The sequence below is a fragment of the Eufriesea mexicana genome, unplaced genomic scaffold (genome assembly GCF_001483705.2).
Source record: "Eufriesea mexicana isolate 0111107269 unplaced genomic scaffold, ASM148370v2 scaffold12808, whole genome shotgun sequence".
Taxonomy (NCBI): Eukaryota; Metazoa; Arthropoda; class Insecta; order Hymenoptera; family Apidae; genus Eufriesea; species Eufriesea mexicana.
This window is the reverse complement of record NW_016920357.1, coordinates 110767-120579: the sequence shown is the minus strand read 5'-3', so window position 1 is coordinate 120579 and position 9813 is coordinate 110767. Positions and strand designations below refer to the sequence as shown.

At 25.2% G+C, this 9813-nt stretch overlaps 1 protein-coding gene across 7 annotated transcripts in view; it reads left to right on the top strand.

The window, feature by feature from the left end:
* Smr (nuclear receptor corepressor smrter) overlaps positions 1-9813 on the top strand; it is a 93914-nt gene that overhangs the window by 12739 nt on the left and 71362 nt on the right. Inside the window, exon 1 of one of the 7 annotated variants that reach the window (XM_017908788.1) lies at positions 154-196. The exons of the other annotated variants lie outside the window; for them this stretch is intronic. The gene's annotated coding sequence lies outside the window, so the exon portion shown is untranslated. Of the gene's footprint in view, positions 1-153; positions 197-9813 lie in introns of those variants that run through there. 7 annotated transcript variants of the gene reach the window in all.

The window sequence follows — 9813 nt, the reverse complement described above, 5'->3', positions numbered from 1 at the left end:
TTTTTTTCTTTTTTTTTTTTTTTTTTTTTTTTTGTTTGACCGGTGAATTATTTACGCTTTGTAAGATATCCTCTTGGTCTTCCTCCATTTTTAATGAAAAGTAAACTATTGGTCTTTTACAGGATTTTTAAGCGTTATATGCCTAGGGAAAAAATTTGTACATGCCTTGCGACGAAAAATCAGTGTGATGAAGGAGGTAGTTATGTTGGTTTTTATTTTTAAGAAAAAATGTGATCATTTTTTGAAGACACGTAGCTGATATTTTTTAAATATATTTATTTTATTTATTTATTTATTTTTCTTAATAGGGAAGGTTGAAATTTGTTTAGGAAAGATATGTCTTTCGAATAAATATTTTACAAGTATATGTAATACTTGAAATTAACTGCTGTGATAATTGAAAAATTTTAATACGTATTTCATAGAATATTAAAATATCGTATTAATCAATGTAAGGTTCCAGTTTAAAAAATTTTGTTTTAGGTGCCTCCTTGCACTTTTAATGGTAATGTAAGTAATTAAGTGTTTTATTTTGGAAAGATTACCTTAAATGCTCAAAGCTGCAAGTAATGATGTCTGAATTATACTTCATGCGGTCTTAGGTCATTTTATTTACGCAATTTAGTATTTAAAGGTATAAATAATATTGCGAATGAATTATGTTTCAAGTCTTATTTAGATTCAGAATTTTCCTAGAAGAGTTTGTATCATAACAGATATTCTAACACTGAATCTGTAGAAGCTCTATTAAATATTACATGGAAGTTCAGAAATTATGTAATTTGCATTGAAATAACATGTTCTTGTCTTTTTTAACATACACATGCATAAAAAATTCATGTTTTGTATCACTGAGACAGTAGAAATGGCAAGATTGAATTATTTTGTGAATGTATTATACTTATCAGGAATATCATTTCTGAAACCCATATCTGTGTGCTCATGCCATTTTTTAAATTCATGTTATTTACAGTATAAAACTGTATTTTAATTTAAAAATTATCATGTCTCATGATGGAAATAAAAATATCTTACTTTTATTTTTTAAATGAAATTATATAAAAACCACTAAAACGATAAAAAAATCATTTATTAACACCATTAATAATCAAAACGTGATATTAAAATCAGAAATACATTATATTAAATAAAAACAAAATAGAAATAGGTATTCAAATTAAAAAATTTTGTATCAAAATAATATTAAACACTATTGAGGTACTTCAAATGTAATATTAATATAATAATAAATATAATATTCATATAAATATTAATGGGAACAGAAATATATTAAAAATAAATGGAAAAGTTTTTCTGAGGAAACGATATTAAAGACTATTAAGGTATTTCAGATTCAACATTCTAATGTGAGACTTCCATAAGGTAATAAATTTGAAAGTAGGAAAGATGTGAAAGCATATATATTATCAAATATTTTCTAATATTGTACATTTGAACACATTATATACGTCGCTTCGATTTTCTATGTCTTCTCGTTAACGCTGCGTAGATTACCGATGACCCACGTTGATGATCTTATTATGCAGCATACATTTTACGCTAGAGGCACGTACTTCATAATGCTCATGAACCTATGAATACAGTTATTATCGCGAAGAAGCAATAGCAGTGACGCATAGACTATAGATATTTCAAATCAAATAAGATTTTGATCTTACCTTTTTATTTATTAATCGTATTAACTGCACCGTTCGTTGCATTTTTTTCTTTTTTTTCTTTTTAGTATCAAGTTGGAAAGGTAGTTACATTTTTTAATATGGTATAGGTCTGTGCAAACAGTTTTGGATTTTTATATTTCTTTATATGAATTTTTATAGAGTATAGAATCGGAAAGCGGCAAAAAAATTGTATCTTGAATACGATGTTCGTTTCAAAATTATTTCAAATCAAATTAGTATGACACGACTACGTGGGATATGACTGTAGGTAGAAAAATAAATCAGAGATATGAAATGAAATTTTTTCTTGCGATTTTGTAATCGGTGAAATCCAAGTTGAAAATTCATTTAGTATAAATGATTTGCTTATACAGAAGAATATTAAATACATTAATTTATTAAATAATTTATCTAAAACAAAAAATAGTTCAAAATATGAAATAATTTATTTATATTTGGAAATAAATCAGAGATGATATTAATAACATCTTTTGCTTGAAACCTTGTTACTAATTCAACCGGTGTGCCAGCATTATTCTGACTTAATTGATTTCATAAATTATATTTGGTTAATTTTATTTTATGCTCTTTAATTATTTTATTAATTACATTTTCTAATACAGTTGATTAAATTTTTTAATTCGGTTAATCCTATTAGATGTATTTTTCTCATTTTATTTACTTTATTAACAGCACTTTTGTAATTTCATTAAGTTCAAGTATTATTATTCAGTTATAAATATTTTCGTGAGTTTTTATCAATAATTAGCAGTTTCTTCAGAAATATCTTTAGATTCTGAAAACAAAGTTATTTCTTTTCTTGTAATTGCAAAATAGTAAAATAGTGAATAGTAAGTTTTGTTTATTCTTATTTATTCTCATTAATCTCCATAAACATTTCCACGTGAAACATTATTTCAAAATGTGTGAAAAATAGCGTATAGACTAGAAGATTAATTAAAAAATGTTAATAAATATACTGATAATATCTATTCATATATCTTTTTATTTCAACAAATTAAAATAAAAATTTGTTAAAAAGGTTATAGATTATTTCAGGAAATTTCTAAGGTTTAAATCAGCAAGAAAAACGTTTCAGCTCATTTAATTAACATTTACGATTGAAATCTTATCAATTTTTTCGTGAAAGCGACGGAAGATTTCCATTTATACGATTTCTCGCCAGTAGTTTTTGTTAATTTTAACAATTTTGAAGTTTTATGGTATACTTCATCTTTTTTGCAAAATATCGTTTAAACAAATGACATTTTTATATTTTTAATAGCTTGAGGTCTTATTTTTATTAATTAATTTTAAAGAGAATAGACTATACATGATAAATTAATAATGAAATAAACTATATATTTTCCTCTTGTAATTTCTCAATTTCATAACTCCCGAGTACATTTCGTTATTTTTAAATATTATGTTAAATAATATATTGCTGTATTTTATATGAAATTGTTATTCTTAGATAATTAACATCTTTTTACAGTTTGAATAATGTATGGTTTAGCAATAATAGAGACCTCAATGTCCATTTTCTATTATATGTAGATTAAACAATTCATGTTTTAAACAATCTTAAATAATCTTAAATAATTTTAATAAATTTCTCAATTTGCAATTTTTATGTCTCTTAACATAAATTTTCGAAGTACTTTATTTTCGTATTCTAATCATTTTGGGTAATTTTGGAACACCCTTGTATTGCATAATAGTAGATTACCTTGCAAAAATTCATGATAAGTATGATGTTATGATAGTTTTCTACGTAACAAGCGTGTTACATCTATTAATGGTTGAATAAAGGCATAATAGTTTCACGTGAAGAGATCAAAGAATAAGAAGCAAACTATAAAGACTCTGACAAGTGTTTGAGTTGAGACAGTATAATAATTATTAAATGAAAATTTTAATACAAAGGTTAAAAATATAAATAAAAAGTTAGGTAATAATTATGAAAATTGCCTGTGATTTACTTCGAGTAATATTATCATTTGATTATTTAAAAAAATAATCCAAAGTATGCTAAATTTTTATTAGATAATAGTCGAGTAAATTACTAATTATTTAATATTATTTTAAAGATATTTTCAAAAATATCAGTGCTTTTAAATTTTTCGTTTGCAGTGTACTCAAATTCCAAACAGTTGCATTTGAAAATTATAGAAAATGGAGAGAAGTAGTAAAGAATTAAATGAAATTAAAAACTCCATATTTCTATATTATCTTTATTCATTTGCTAACATTGATGCATGTCGTTTTTTATTCTCTATAAAAAGGTATTTATGTCTTTTACGATTAGCAATTATTTTAAACGTTATTTAAATTAAAATCGTCCTTTAAAATTACAGCTATCGCTAAAAATTATTATTCTATTTCTACTAACATAACTCTGTCATAAATTATCATTAAGCTATTAAGTATAATTTATTAAAAATTTGCCACTTCAAATTGCTTGCAGACTACTTGCCATTTAGCTAAAAACTTTCAAACAAAGGATACATAACCCTTTTAGTCTGAAATACATTCTACGCCGGAAAACATGTTAGACTAAACACTTTTTCACATTCAATATAGCATTGACCAGCTATTGAAATATTTCAGATATTGAAATATTCAAAAGCTGAAGAAAATATTCATGAGTCTTCAGTACAGAGTGTCTCGTCTGAAACCCATATATGTTGATAGTCGTGGGAAAGGTAATTTAAAAGAACGTACTCAATTTTTTCCTAATTTGCTTCTCACCTTATATTACGAAGATTGTTTTAATCCGTTTAAATTAAATTGTGTTCATTTATTTCTATTTTACTCGTTGTATAGGATTATAACCATAAAAATGGCAGCTCACGCTATAGGGTTTATTTTTATTTATTTGGATTCATCTTTGTCCATTTATTTTTATTCTGGGAATATATTATATCACTCGTATTATTTATAGGCATAAAAATGGTAACTTCTATTAATGCTTTTCACCATATAGTATGGTGATTATTTTTATTCATTTGAATTCATTTTTGTTTAGTTATTTTTATTTAGGTATGTGTATCGGTTCATGGCCGTGAAAGGGGTAATATAAAATATAGCAAGTATATCAGCTAATACTAGTTTACCCGCTATGTTAAAGTATAAAAATTGCTTTTAGTCGTTTAAAAATATTTGTTATATAAAATCTAATGTTTAGGACTATCGAGGTATTTATAACTACAGTTAATCTAGGATTTAACCCTTTGCACTCGACAAGAAGAGCTTAAAAGGAGAGCAGGAGTTCAAAGATTTTCTACTATAAAGCCAAGGATGGTTTTTTGAACAGTAAATAAGAAATCGCATAATAATTAACACGTAGAATTATTCGATTTCGATACCTCGCACACCATTGCACTATCTTAATTTTGATATATTAATTAATATTGATCTTCAAAATTTTATCACATGGTGACTGAAGGGTGCTGTTGAGTGATAAATTGTATCTATTACATAGTTATGATAAATGAGTATTGAAATAAATTTCAGAGTCCTTTTTTTAAGTATCATCTTTCCAAATTCTTCTGTATTATTATTTTTTTGTTATATATGCAACTAAAGTTTTGGAGATGCTTTCTCTCAAAGCTTTTAATTTAAAATTCACGTGATACTACTCTTGGAAGATACTCGTAAATATTTTTATGTTTGTTGTATTCTGCAGATATTCGATATTTAAATAAAACTTCAATTTAAAGATATTTCGAAGTAAAAAGAACTGTATTTAAGTCGAATTTTTTCTTATAAAATTTATATTCTTTCTTATAAAGTTGGATACTTTTATGTAGAATATTTATGACTTTTAAATCAGTAAAATAAGCTATTTTTGTTTACTATTTATTTAAATTTATTTATGTAATTACTATTATTTTTATTTATTTATCAATACATCAATTTATTCAAATAGCACTTAATTGTTATTAAATATTAACAGCAAAATATAAGTTAAATATTACTTTCGTAAAATGCAGGGTACCAAACTAAGCTGGAAATAAAACTGATATTTGAATGTCAAAAACTTTTCTTCTTATTATTTTCTTTTTATTATTGACCGCAACGTTTTATGTTTTCGTGGTCTTGTATATCTCCAATATTTTTTGCGATTTGCTTATTTTCGAAAATTTCCATATTTTATTCTATTTGTGTCCCTTATATTTATCTCAGTTTGTATATTTTTCTACAAAAATATCGTTCATACTTTAACATTTTTTGGACCAGGACAATTTTTTTGAAGTTAAACGCAAAATTTATCGTATCAAAAGTAAATAGAAATTTCCAACTTTGTTTAAAAGTTCAGAAACGAAGGTCTATCTTTCTCAGAAGACTATATTTACGAGAATTAACACAGTAGATCGATGGAAATACCGTCGCATGCAATTCTTCGAAATATTGCACTGCTATTCGTGTTAAATAGATATCTTCCCAGGGATATAATTAGAAATTTCATTATTATAATGATAACAAAAGTATTATCAAAATGTATGCGTTATTTGTATTTCTTACGTTCATTACAAATAATATGAAATTATGTTAGTTTTTTCACTCATATTTTCAGACATAATTGCAATAATTCTTTAAGATACTTCATATTATATCTTTATAATACTTATAATTAAAAAGAATTTTTATAAACTTAAAGTGTTATGAAATAATATTTTATACTGACTTTTTAATTTCTTCTTTAATTTAATTTCAATCCAGTATCGCACGTATTTATCGTATATTTATATTTTATACTTATTTAACGTAATATAGCAAATTTAAATTCTTTTCAAAGTTATAAAAACTTAGAATTATAATTTTTATAATAGTTTCTTCGAATTCAAGTATTGTATAGTAACTTTTTATACTAAGCTTTTAATTGCTTATTTGATTTTATTATTGTTTAATATTACATTGCAATAGGTATACTTATAATATATACTTATGGGTATACTTATATCTGCAGTACTTATGATGCAATATAACTTCTTTAAATTCATCTGTAATATATAGTAACTGTACTAACTAGTAACTATCTAGTAACTTTCTATGTAACGTTTTTATTTTTCAACTAAATCCCAAAATAATTTAATGTCATATTAGAGTGCGTATATTTATATTTGCAATAGCCATAATTCATTCTAATTTTTTCAATTCAAAATGCAATATACAGTAACTTCCTATTTAGGGTCCTTATTTAATTTCGTTTTCACTTCGCTTTAGATCGTCATTCCTAAAGCTGATACTAACAGGTACGTTGGTACTAACTACCACCGAGTTTAGTGATCGTTTCGAAACAGCCTCTAGATACTAGTGTTAATCATAGTGATCGTCTGAATTAAGTCGTTATACGTCCAACGAACATATATATATCCGACTAATATTTTACCCAAACTCGTTACATTTACATCTTTTCCACGTATTCCAGTAACGCCATCGTTTCGGTGCATAATACGGCAGTGCTCTCTTAACCGTCGCACAGGTGGAGGGTTGCGACACTTATCAGGGCAAGTAGATGTTTCGGGAATTGTTCGACATTCTTTTCGATTAGGCTCGATTCATTGGTTCGTGTGAAAAGAAAAAAAAGTTATTGGAAAAATGATCAACCACACGACAGTTACGCGGGCAAAACGTGCGACGGTTAAACGGACTACTTGCATGTACGATTATTATTACGCGAAAACTGCTTGGTCAATGTTCTTGGAATGAACAGTTTGAAGAAATTTTTCTATTTTATAAACTCCTTTGCGATTTTTTCCTTTTCCTTTCCGAATTTTGATCATTCTTATAAATCCTGTTACAAAAATCTTATAAATTCGCTATCGAGTGCTGATTCTTATCCTGCAATAATAGCGGTTAATTTTTATTAATAGTATTCGTGATAAATATTTAGTTTTTTATTTAAAATATCGTGTAATATATATTATACATGTATGTAATAGCAGAGATTGTTAGTAAAAATGATTTTTGGTTTCAAGATTGACTTAAATAGTAACGTGAGAAGCATTTTTAGTTTTAATTGGGAGATATGGAGAGGAGGAAAAATTGTTGCATTTAATTAAATCGTGTTACCTGGTATACGTTACGAAATCACTAATCTTTAAACTGGTTATTTTATCGCGTTTCTAATATTGAACAATTCAGTAATCTATGAATTTGCTTGGGTAATGCATACGTATGTATGTGTAACTCCATATCTGTTTCATTGGAATAAATATATGAATCATAGTATGACAGAATCCAATTTAAGTAGTTATTACGATCAGTACAAAGAACAAGTCACTAAATAAAAACTTCTAAATCAAATTTAAAACTTTTTATTTTAGTATATTTACTTAAATTTGAAATAGATATTAATATAATATAAATATCTAAATACAGTGAAATCTAAAATATAAATTTGTTATAATTATATATATATATATATATATATATATATATATATATATGTATTAATAAATCTGTCTGTCAGTTTTAATCGGCACATAATTAATTACTAATTAATTATTATTAATTAGAACATTATATATTTTGATAAAATTTTTGTTGAAGATTCTTTCTTTGTATCAAACAATTTATATTATGACTGGAAGAAAGAAGAATAAATGAATATTATTTAATTCAGAATAATAAAAACAATATCTTGGAGGTATTTAATTTGTGAATGAAAATTATTGTTCCTATAGAATTCTGACTCCTAAATTTTGCAACTTTTACTAGAGAAGATTGTTATTGATTTTTCATGATTTATCAAATATTCATTTACAAAAATTCTAACTTCGTTTATTACGAATCATTTGTCTATATTTCTTATTTGTCTATATTTGAACTATAATTTATAGCTCAATTTGATCTATTTTCAGGTATTTATTATCAAAAACATAAATTCATCATTTTTGTCTTCCGTAATTTTAGACTCCCGAAAGTATTTATAAATAACATTATGTAAATTTATTCAGCAACAGGTTCTCAAAAAAATTCATACAACGAATTCAACATATTTATTCTCCTTTGTCTCGCAAGAAAATTTCTTTGTTTCCGGTCGTGTAACGATCTTATTCATGAACATTATACAGGATGTTAAAAAAAAATTCTACGAAACTTTAAATATATAAATGAATATATAATTATAATATACTATAGTTAATGATAGAAGAATATTAAAATTACGATAGGAACCTATTATCGAAAATTATATTTCTTACAGAAATATTAAAAAGTTATAATTTGCTATACCCAAGTTTATAATACAAAAAAGTTATCAAGAAGAATATTATAATTACACGAATGAACTATTATTAGAAATTCTTTTTCTTAATAAAAAATGAAACAAAAAATATATAATTTACAATATTTTAATTTACACGACGTAAAAAATATTTAAAGAATTAATATAAAAAAATAATATAAAGAAGATAGAATTTTCGAACGTACAAGATAACATGGCTGAAAAAACGCGTTCAACTGTGTATCGAATGACGGATATTTTTAACATTTATCACAGGAAAGCGTGAAATTCGAAAAAATGAAGTCTTCTGTAACTTGGGAGCAGAAGATTCTTAGATTCGAGATACTTAAATATTCTTTGTTTAATTTAATGAATATTACACTTCCCTTCAGAATAATATAATTCTCAAATTTCTGTAGAGATGTATGATAATTATGGATAGACTAAATGGGAAAGCGGTTTTAGGTTAATTCTTAGTTTGTATTGTCCACATCAGCTAATTTCGCTTTAATATCAAGCTTTCACTTGAGTAAACCGCAAGATACTTACTTATTTTTTATATAATACATATTTCGAATAATTCACTTAATAACTGCATTTTTTAATATGACCTATTAATTAGTTCTATTCAGCTGCTATTATATTAAATACTTACAAGGAGAGTGCAAGATCTTCGGGTTACCGATTTAGTTGAAACTTTGCATGTGTGTAGATATTGTCATGCAGTTTAAGAAAATATATCATTATAGTGGCAACTACATAATAGGTTCTGAAATATTTATGATTAAAGTTTTATTATATCTTGAATTACAGCTTTATTTTCTATATTTCGCAATTGAAGTTGTAGCCTGACGGCGATAATGGAGAATTCTTATGCTGAAGGACCGGGGTTCGATTCCT